Source organism: Culex quinquefasciatus, chromosome 2 (genome assembly GCF_015732765.1).
Source record: "Culex quinquefasciatus strain JHB chromosome 2, VPISU_Cqui_1.0_pri_paternal, whole genome shotgun sequence".
Classification (NCBI taxonomy): Eukaryota; Metazoa; Arthropoda; class Insecta; order Diptera; family Culicidae; genus Culex; species Culex quinquefasciatus.
This window is the reverse complement of record NC_051862.1, coordinates 156,437,179-156,447,672: the sequence shown is the minus strand read 5'-3', so window position 1 is coordinate 156,447,672 and position 10,494 is coordinate 156,437,179.

The window sequence follows — 10,494 nt, the reverse complement described above, 5'->3', positions numbered from 1 at the left end:
AGTGATCAACCAGGTTGTGACCAAACTTGTTTTTTTGGTGCACTTCTTTTGCGCTATGCAAACCTCAAGTGACGACGATGTAGTCATTTCTGTGCGTTTAGTTGAGAGTTTACTGATCCTCCTCAAAGCTTTGCTGAAGCTCAAGTTGAAAGATTAAATTTAAAAAGTAGTCTAGGGCAGAACTTGATTTTGTTTAACCTTTTAACAAAAAATAAACCAAATAATTATGTATTTAAAAAACAAACCTTACAACGTTACAAGCATGGTCTCATTAGTGAGTTCATTTACCGATAGTTACCTCAACTAATTAAACCGAAGGATAATAACACTAGGTTTGTAATTACCTATTTGCTCGACATGTATCTGCCATTCAATTATCACAAAATCTTGCGTGATCATGAACTCAAGACCATCAGACTAAATGTTGACTTCAATTATGTATTGCATGTACAGAAAGTCATTACTTTCATGTAAGAATTTTAATTTCGTCGTTAGCACTGGAAAGTTTTCAAATTAGGTATAACCTTTCCCAAATAATACCCTACTGTCGCAAATTACATTGCTATTAAACTTTCAACCAGCAAATCCGGCGCCCAAACTAGATCTGATATAGATAACACTAACCAATTTGTTATAATTTCATTAACGGTGTTCCCCACCCGACAACATGCAGCAACCCCCCCGGATTCATCTAAACCGACCCCGAGCATGGCATTTGCGTGAGAATTGTGTACTGTGTAGATATAGACAAACGCCACTTCCACAATATAGAGACGCGATTCGAACATGTTCAAACGTGTGAATTGTTTGCTAATTAATTTCTCACCCTGGTGGAGTAGAGCAATGTTGCAAAAAAGCGAAACTCTGCTGCCCCAGTTTTCAAGTGTAGATATTTGCTTAGATACGGTTTAGAACAGCGTTGTTGGCCTATTTTCTGCGTTTAAGTTGATTAGTACGACTGTAGATTAATACAAAAAATAAATACTTGCTGTGATTTGTTTTTCTTTACCACTTATAAACTTTTTAAATTCTTTTTACAATGTTCAAATGATAAATGAGACATTTTGTTTTACAAGACGATCAAATAACTTTTTTTTCTCATTTTTAATTTTTGATTTATCATAACTAAGTATTTCTAGTCCACTTTAATAATAAAGGGTTGAACTCTGTTAACTCAAACAGCTGTTGCCGCGATTTCAATTCAACTTCAGTTTATATTTGCTTTAGGGAATAATGATGGTCCATGATCACGGTTCTAATTTCTACGGGACGGTCTAAATGTCTTAGGAGAAAGTGTCTGACATGTTTCAAGTGTTTATTAATCTTCTGTTCTATCAAACAAATATATTCTTATTTGTATTTTTTTTGTGAGTTTTTAGAAGTTTCATACAAGTTAGTAAATTAAATATTCTTTCAATCAGATTTGTTTTTTTTTTTTTTTGTTCAACCTTTTAAAAGGTTACATACATGTAAAAAATCTCAAAAAAAAATTATTTCCGATTATTTATTAAATCCTTTTATAAGATGATTTCCAATCACTCCTGAAAGTTTCATAAAGATATTTCATGATTTAAGTGAGTCGAAGACGATTTCAGTTTAAAGTTTTGCCATGTGCAAAGCGAACCGTCAAACTTTGTGAGCGTGTTTCTCAAAACACCGAGTTGATTTACTGGTACCACGATATCTCGAGATGGGATGGACAAAATCGGCTGAAATTTGGAGTGAGGACTTTCAAGACATATTCCGTGTGCATGACGAAGCTTGAATTTGAAATTTAGGTTTTCAAAAAATTACAAAAATCAAAAACTGTTGATTTTTTTATGAAAAACAGAAAAATATTTCTATCATTTTTTAAAATAAACTTTTTGAGAATCGGCCTTCGTCATGCACACTGGACCCGTTTAGTGAGTCTTCACCAAAAATTTTAGCCAATTTGGTCAACGCAGTGAAAAAAAAATAAATTTTTAAAATCAAGACTTACATTTTAAAAGGGCCAAACATTGAATATTACGCCCAATTAAAATGCTAGTCTTGATTTTAAAAAATTCAAAAAATTGTTTTCGAAGAGATCGGAAAATTTCACGAATTTTTCATGTATTAAAATTGAAAATCGGATCATTATTTGCTGAGATCATTAGAAAATGGTGGGTTGTTTTGGTGAGATTAAGAAAACTTCAATTTTCGTGTTTCTTTTTTTTTAAGCGGCTCTATCTCAGCAACCCGAGGTCCAATCTTCAATGTCTTTAGACAATTTTATAGCAAATTTTCTGAACTTCTCAAAAAACATATTTTAAGAAACGGTCACTCATGGTCACTATTTTTAAAAATTGAAAAACTGCAAATATTTCACTAAAATCAAACTTTCGGTGGCTATAACTTGCAAACGGAGCCCTTTATCAAAAAATCTGTAAAGTACTTTTCGATTGCAAATTTAATTTTGCATTAAAAAATAATGTCAAATTTGTTTTTGCATGAAACTTCGATTTTTTCCAAAAATCACTATTTTTTCAAAAAATCATAACTCGGCGGCAGATTTTTTAACCATGTTTCTCTATGGCTCAAAAGTTGCGGATTTTTGTCCCCTAAAACATATAAAAAAAATCTCGAAAATCAAAAAATACGTATTTTGGGAAATTAAGTTTTGGTGAAAAAAAGTTGATTTAAAAATCTGCTATTTTTTTCCGTGTACCTATTTTTTTTCAAAAGTCCTCAACAAAACCTACAACTTTGCCGAAGACACCAAATTGATCAGAAAATTCACTCAAAAGTTACAGCTGTTTGAATATTTACACACAATTTTTGTATGGACAGCAGCCAAAAAATGTATGGAGACTTGTATGGATGAACCAATCACACAAAATAGTTTATTTGGTCATAGGGAAGGCCCTCACAAAGTTTGAGCCAAATCAAAAAATACAAATAAAATCCATTTCCGGTTTTGGTAGAGAATTGCTCATCTGTGTAAAATCTCATGCAAATATATAATAGACATAATATTTGAAATGATATTTAAAGCATCTTTTGATTAAAATTCACTCGGTGGGGATTACTTAGAGCTAAATTATGTGCATTCTAAAATTTAAAGAGTAATTAGGAATTTTTGTTCAATATAAACATTTCAAACTCTTCGCATATATTAAGATCGATCGAAGATGATCATATTTTTAACTTACGTAAAACGACGTCGAAACTAATTGCGCATTCACACGTAGTTTCACCATCGACGTCACTCTTTGTCTCAAGCTTCTAGAGCTAATGCTTTGCCAAAATAATTTGAAATTCAAATCAGATCCTTCAATTGCGGCTCTACGATCCGCAACTTTATCCTAGAAAACACCTTAAAATTATGCATTGATTCAAATTACAAGCAAAATGTTGATAGTTATTTCAAAGGAATGTTACAAAATCTATTGTCAACACTATCATGACGTGTCACTTAACCTTTTTTTGCATCTTAAAGTTCAGTAATCCAACACGACCTTCATTCAAAATTTAAAAAGTAGTTACAACTCAACCACATCTCACACACGTGATAAATCTTCAATTCATGAACTCTCTCCCTCCCCCATCCGAACAGCCATGAAAAAGAATAATGAACCGCTTATAATATCATTCATGACATTGCGCGTTTCCAGGGCAGGTGAAATGATATTGCCTGCCCATTTTTTTTTTTTTTCAACGGTATGGATGCTGCGAAACAGCTTCGTTGGAAGAATGTTTTACTTGAATGTTACAACCTTGATGTCCTTTTTGGCTTCCATGTTGCACGGAAAGTTATTGAAGTCGTAAAGTTTTCTCGGAATATTGCCACGGTGTGCTTTGGGTGAGTTTTTTTTTCTATTAATTATTTTTCAATGGATTAAAAGTTCATGTTTGTTGTTAAAATAATTGAAAAACAAAAAAAAATAAGCAAACCTTCAAACCGCAAAACCACCAAACCGTGTTACAACCACCTTGTTCGTGGAAAAGCTGAGAAAATTGAAATTGCTCTACCTCCAACATCGACCTGCAAAAGTTCAAATCATCCCACGCTGGAAAATGCCAACCAGCGCCAGTGGAAAACTTGGAATGAAGTGATTCTCGACACGAATGAAGATGCTACTTTTTTTGCCCTCTATTCAGCATCTTCACCCGGAAAATTGGGCCCAAAACGGGGCCAAATTAAATTTTATCGGTGTAATTTGATTGGACGGACACGTTGAGCATTTAAGAATTGATTTGATCGCAGACAGTGGCTCGTGTTATGTTTCAAAAACAATAGGAAATTTTCAAACCATGCCTAATATGAACAATCAATTATTAGTTATTTGGTTGAGTTTGTTTTTTTCCAACAAAACAGTGGGACGAAAATTGTTATTGCTTGAACTAGAAATCAAGTAAACATAACTTATTACATTCAATTCAAAACATCGTGAAATCAATCCAATGGAATCTCATGCTTCCTATCTGGACTGCTAACAAAGATAAAAGCATCTTTCAACACTGCTGCTCAATACAAGCTAGTCCATTAATTCTGCACAGAGCAGTTTACCTCCACACCTTGACTTTTTGCCACAACCTCATGAAAAGCACTAAAGATAAAGTTGGTGTATTTAGTGAAAGGGAATGGTTTCAATATTGAAATCAGCCCAAGCTGATTTTTAACAAGTTTTTAAAAGGAGAAACAACAAAATCTAAAGGCTCTGCAAATATAAATCTGGGTAATTCTCTACCAACTCACACGAAATCGGGAAAAGTTGCCCCGACCCCTCTTCGATTTGCGTTAAACTTTGTCCTAGGTGGTAACTTTTGTCCCTGATCACGAATCCGAGGTCCGTTTTTTGATATCTCGTGACGGAGGTTTTAAAAATTCTCCCATTTTCCGTTACTCGACTGTAAAATTTTTTGGAACATGTCATTTTAAGGTAAATTTAATGTACTTTTCGAATCTATATTGACCTAGAAGGGTCATTTTTTCATTTAGAACAAAATTTTTCATTTTAAAATTTCGTGTTTTTCTAACTTTGCAGGGTTATTTTTTAGAGTGTAACAATGTTGTACAAAGTTGTAGAACAGACAATTACAAAAATTTTGATATATAGACATAAGGGGTTTGCTTGTAAACATAACGAGTTATCGCGATTTAGCATAGCATAGCATTGGTGTCTACCCGTAGCTGCTACTTCGTTATTGACCAGGACCCCCAAACATTGCTCCGTGGACCACAGATGAAAAGTAGGAACCAATCATCACCCCTTCGCAATTTTCAAAGGTCCCTATCGTGCTGATCAATACCGACGCCGGCCACGACCAGTGGTAAGACACGGAGAAGTGGATGGGAATGTTAGCCGATACTTGAGTGATGGGACCGCCAAATCGACTGCGTCTCCGACAAAGTATCACATGAGTTTTGAGGGGTTAGTAAGATGGGTATGAGGTCAGGATTCACTGTGGTAGGTGATGCGACCATGAGCAATTTGTTTATGGGTTGAAATTTTAAAATCTTAGGCAGCCGGCTGCGGAAAGATACCTATCTAGGGATTTAAATATAGTATTAATTCGACCGCGATTCTCCAGAAATTCTCCGTCGGCGTGCCTTCCGATCAACGGTGATGTAGGAAGGGCTTCATTCATTAAAATTATTTTATATCATAAGCCTTAAAACATATCCGTCGACGTGCCTTCCGATCCTCGATGATATGGAAAGGACTTAATCCAGCAATACGACTTGCTTGTCTCAAAAAACAAAAATCGGATCGTTTGTATCGAAAACTATATAAAGAGAACAAAAATAAAACTCATCGGCCAACGAACGCACGAACAAAAAATAAATGAAAAAAGAAGAAGAAGAAATCCAATCACCCCATGTACACAAATAGCGACACAAAAGAGACGGAAAATAACACGAAAAAAAAACAGGACTGCGCGTCCACACAGGCACCGCACTACTGATGCCATTATTTAATTATAATGACCAATCACCCCATGCACTCGAACAGCGACATAAAAGAGACGGAAAATAACACGAAAAAACAGGACTGCGCGTCCACACAGGCACCGCACTACTGATGCCATTATTTAATTATAATGACCAATCACCCCATGCACTCGAACAGCGACACAAAAGAGACGGAAAATAACACGAAAAAACAGGACTGAGCGTCCACACAGGCACCGCACTACTGATCAGTTCTGGCTCGGAACCAGATTCATGATAAACCAACGCGTGGACACACCGGATTTTCGCCTGTTTTACTATAATAATTATTCAGAACTCAAAGTTACGTCCACTTCACAATTCGCGGCATGGCCAAAAACATAGCACTCGTACTAATCATCAGGTCCATTCTAGTTTAGCGGCCTGATTGATCCAGCGCAACGATCGTTTTTACCAAAAACTGAATGCCCATGGTCGGTTCACCTTCGTTTCTCCGAATCCTGCCTACCGTACCGCGTATTAAGTTCAATTACAAAAATTTTGATATATAGACATAAGGGGTTTGCTTGTAAACATAACGAGTTATCGCGATTTTACGAAAAAAAAGTTTTGAAAAAGTTTTTTTTCCTCTTTTTGAAAAGAGGATTTTTAAAACTTTTTTAGTGTTTTTTTCGATGAAAAATACGTTTTTTCGGAATTCTGAGTACGCCATCAAATCGGGCGTCTAATTTTACATAAAAATTCCTTTGACACCAGATTTCTATCTCACCGCCGTTTCTGGCTGCAAATTCTTGAAAAACACCTCTTTTTTCGCATGTTCAAAAATGGAAGGGGTTGTACCGCCCCTCCGTCACGAGATATCAAAAAACGGACCTCGGATTCGTGATCAGGGACAAAAGTTACCCCTTAGAACGAAGTTTCACGCAAATCGAAGAGGGGTCGGGGCAACTGCTGTGTGAGTTGGCGGAGAATTACCCATCTAGGATAAATAATCATCAAAATGATGGTTTGATATTATAAACCAACAAACATTTAAAAAAAATCTTAATAAGATAACAATTCGATGGTTTAAAAAATTTAAATCGATTACAATATTTTTGACATTTCAGCACTTATAAATTTGGGAAGCCTTGTGTCTTAACAACTCTATGAATACAAAAAAACGATTTCCATAGAAATAAAAAGCAGAATTTTCAAAGGTTGAATGTTTGGTTGGTTGAATATTACCTCTTTTTGAGTAATTCAATCCTAAAAAATATGAATTTCAACAGAAACTAATGGAAATTACACCTTTATTACACAAAATCTATCACAATTCCCAATTAAGATGCGATACCTCAGAGCAATTCTCTACAAAAACAGGAAATGGATTTTATTTGTATTTTTTATTTGGCTCAAACTTTGTGGGGGAATTCCCTATGACCAAAGACGATATTTTGTGTCATTGGTTCACCCATACAAGTCTCCATACAATTTTGGCAGCTGTTCATACAAAAATGGTTCGCAAATATTCAAACAGCTGTAACTTTTGAGTGAATTTTCTGATCAATTTGGTATCTTCGGCAAAGTTGTAGGTTTTGATGAGGACTATTAAGAAAAAATAGGTACATGAAAAAAAAATAGATTTTTTTAATAACTTTATTATCACAAAAACTCAATTGACAAAAATACGTAATTTTTGATTTTCGAGATTTTTTGATATGTTTTTGGGGACTTAAATCCGCAACTTTTGAGCCATATAGAAGTATGATAAAAAAATCTGCTGCCGAGTCATGTTTTTTTTTTTTAATTTACTACAATTTTTGATGTAAAATTGAATTTGCAATCGAAAAGTACTCTACAGATTTTTTGATAAGGGGTTCCGTTTTCAAGATATAGCCACCGAAAGTTTGATTTTAGCGGTATATTTGTAGTTTTTCGATTTTTAAAAATAGTGACCATAAGTGACCATTTCTGAAAATATTTTTTTTTTTTTGAAAAGTTTAGAAAATTGTCTAAGAGACATTGAAGATTGGATTTCGTTGCCGAGATACAGCGGCTTAAACAAAAAGAAACAGGAAAATTCAAGTTTTCTAAGTCTTACCCAAAAACCTACCATTTTCTAATGTCGACAACTAATTGTCCGATTTTCAATTTTAAACATAATAAATTTAAACATGACATTTTTCGATCTTTTCGAAAAAAAATATTTTCAAATTTTTTGATTCAAGACTAATATTTGATAAGGGCGTAATATTGAATGTTTGGCACTTTTGAAATGATAGTCTTGATTCATGAATGAATTCCTTCGTGGACATTCGTGAACTCGTAATTCACGATTACGAGAATTGATTTTTTCAGGTGTATTTTGTGTAAAATAAGGTATAACGTAACATCAGGAACTGTCACGAAACTCTTGAAATCTCAATAGTTTTCTTTAGGCTTAGTGATTTTTCACGCTCGAAAATTGCAAATTTCACGGGGACCTCAATATCAAAACAACAAATTTCACGCAAATTTCGCGGAACGTGAAAAATGTTAAAATAACTCTGAAAATCTTATGTTTGAATCACAAAAACTACTTTTTTAATGCTTTATTATATATAAATCATCAATAAACACAAAAATCTTTCATAAATTTGAACGCGACACAAAAAAAAATCTCCTGATATTCAAAAAAAATCCAACTAGTTTATGGATGAGCTGTATATATTATATGAAATAAAATGAAAGACATGTGTATTCTCATTTATTGAACTGCTATTTTTTAATATTCGACTTATAAAGTTAAAAAGTATTCGCTGATTAGCTTCAATTTATTGAATTTGATTTCAAAGCAAGATTTAACAAGCTTGTCCAGTCAAAATGAGTGAAATAATTTGATTTGTGTTTAATATTAACATTAACTCCCTTTTAAAAATTTCAATTTTAAATCAAAAGTAAAACATAATATAATTTGTATTGAAATCCAAATTTTTATTCAAAATTAAAACAAAAACAAAAAACGTAGTATTTTGTAAAATTGTTATTACAGCGAATAAAATATTACTAAACTAAGTAAGTTTCTAAAAACACTGAAAAATCTGAACAACTCTTTAAAAGGTTCATATCAAGCTTTTCAACTGAAAACTAATAAATTTTACATAAAAAGTCTGTGTGGATGAAATAATTACTATGTTATTATTTTGAAAAACAAACATGATTTGAGAAAATTGATAAATTTCACGAATTTCACGCCGTCCACGAAATCGTCAAAAATCACTGACCCTATGTTAGTAATTGAACAACTGTATTCACTCACTCATAATTCTACAGTAGTTCATAAGATCATGTTTATTCTTATTTGTGTTAGATAAATTATTTTGAGAAAAATCGTTACAGTTTCACACAAACACAAAATTTCACGGGATTTCACAGAAAAGGCCAAATTTCACGGATTTCACGTTGTCCGCGAATTCGTGAATTTTCACTAACCCTAGTTTTCTTCTATCGTAAGAAAAAATGAAGCAAACTCATTATTAACGATTACAGTTCTTTGTAAGCCAAAGGTCTGCATTTTTTGGATTGAACCCTTCCATTTCACTTCTCATGCCAACAAAAACAGTGGCTTATTTCACGGAACGAGATTTCATACCGCACCCGTCTGAAAGTTAAAGAAACTTTCTTTCCACTCCACTAGAGAGAGAGAGGGACCTTAATGTGTTTTTATCCCGTTGGGTGTCACAACACAGCTGTAGTCATAGGTTTTTGCCAATTAATTCATTGCTAATTGGTGCCCTAAATTAGGTGGAACTTTTTGTGGGCAACCTTGCAGATCATACATACTCTGAAATTGCAATTTCTTACTCGAGAAAGTTTCAGTTAAAATCGTTGCTGAAATTAAACTATACCGTCCCTTTTTTATTTCTCTATAAAAAGATGAATTATAATTAAAATTTCAAATTTTTAAAAAGTTTATAAACTCGGTTCAAGATTTATCTCATGAAAAAAAAAACAAAAATTTCAATACGTTTTATTTGCTCACACATAATTCCTTCAAACTGATCCCCCACAAATCCACCACCAGGTAGTGGAAAATCACCAGACTCTCCCGCCCCCGCTGGGACCACATCCCGCCATGCCATTTTCAGGAAATATTCTGCGAAATGATACGGATGGATTGATGCTTTCGGAATATCTGTGCCCCTCTCCCATAGATTTGCCAGGCAAGTCACGTTTCGGGGAATTTCAAGAGTAAAGAAAAAAATCGGCATCCACATTCCTGATAAACAACAAACAGTCGGATTTTGACGAGGGCCGGTAGTGGTGGCGCCTAAGGGGGTGTCGCTGACGGACACGACAGCGTAATCATAAAGTTTTGCCAAGTGAAAAACAACAGGGCTTAAGGGTGATTTCTCACCTTGAAGAGGTAGTAACATGGGCAAAGTTTGGGGAGGAAGCTGAAATGAAATTGGCAAGAGATTTGAAAAGAAATTTGAAAAAAATTTCACAGATATTATTGCGCAATTCTCACTAACTTGGACTTCGCACTAAATTATTGCTATCAATCGCACTATTGCGACTTGTCAAACTGGCATGAGAAATTTTAATTTTCTCAA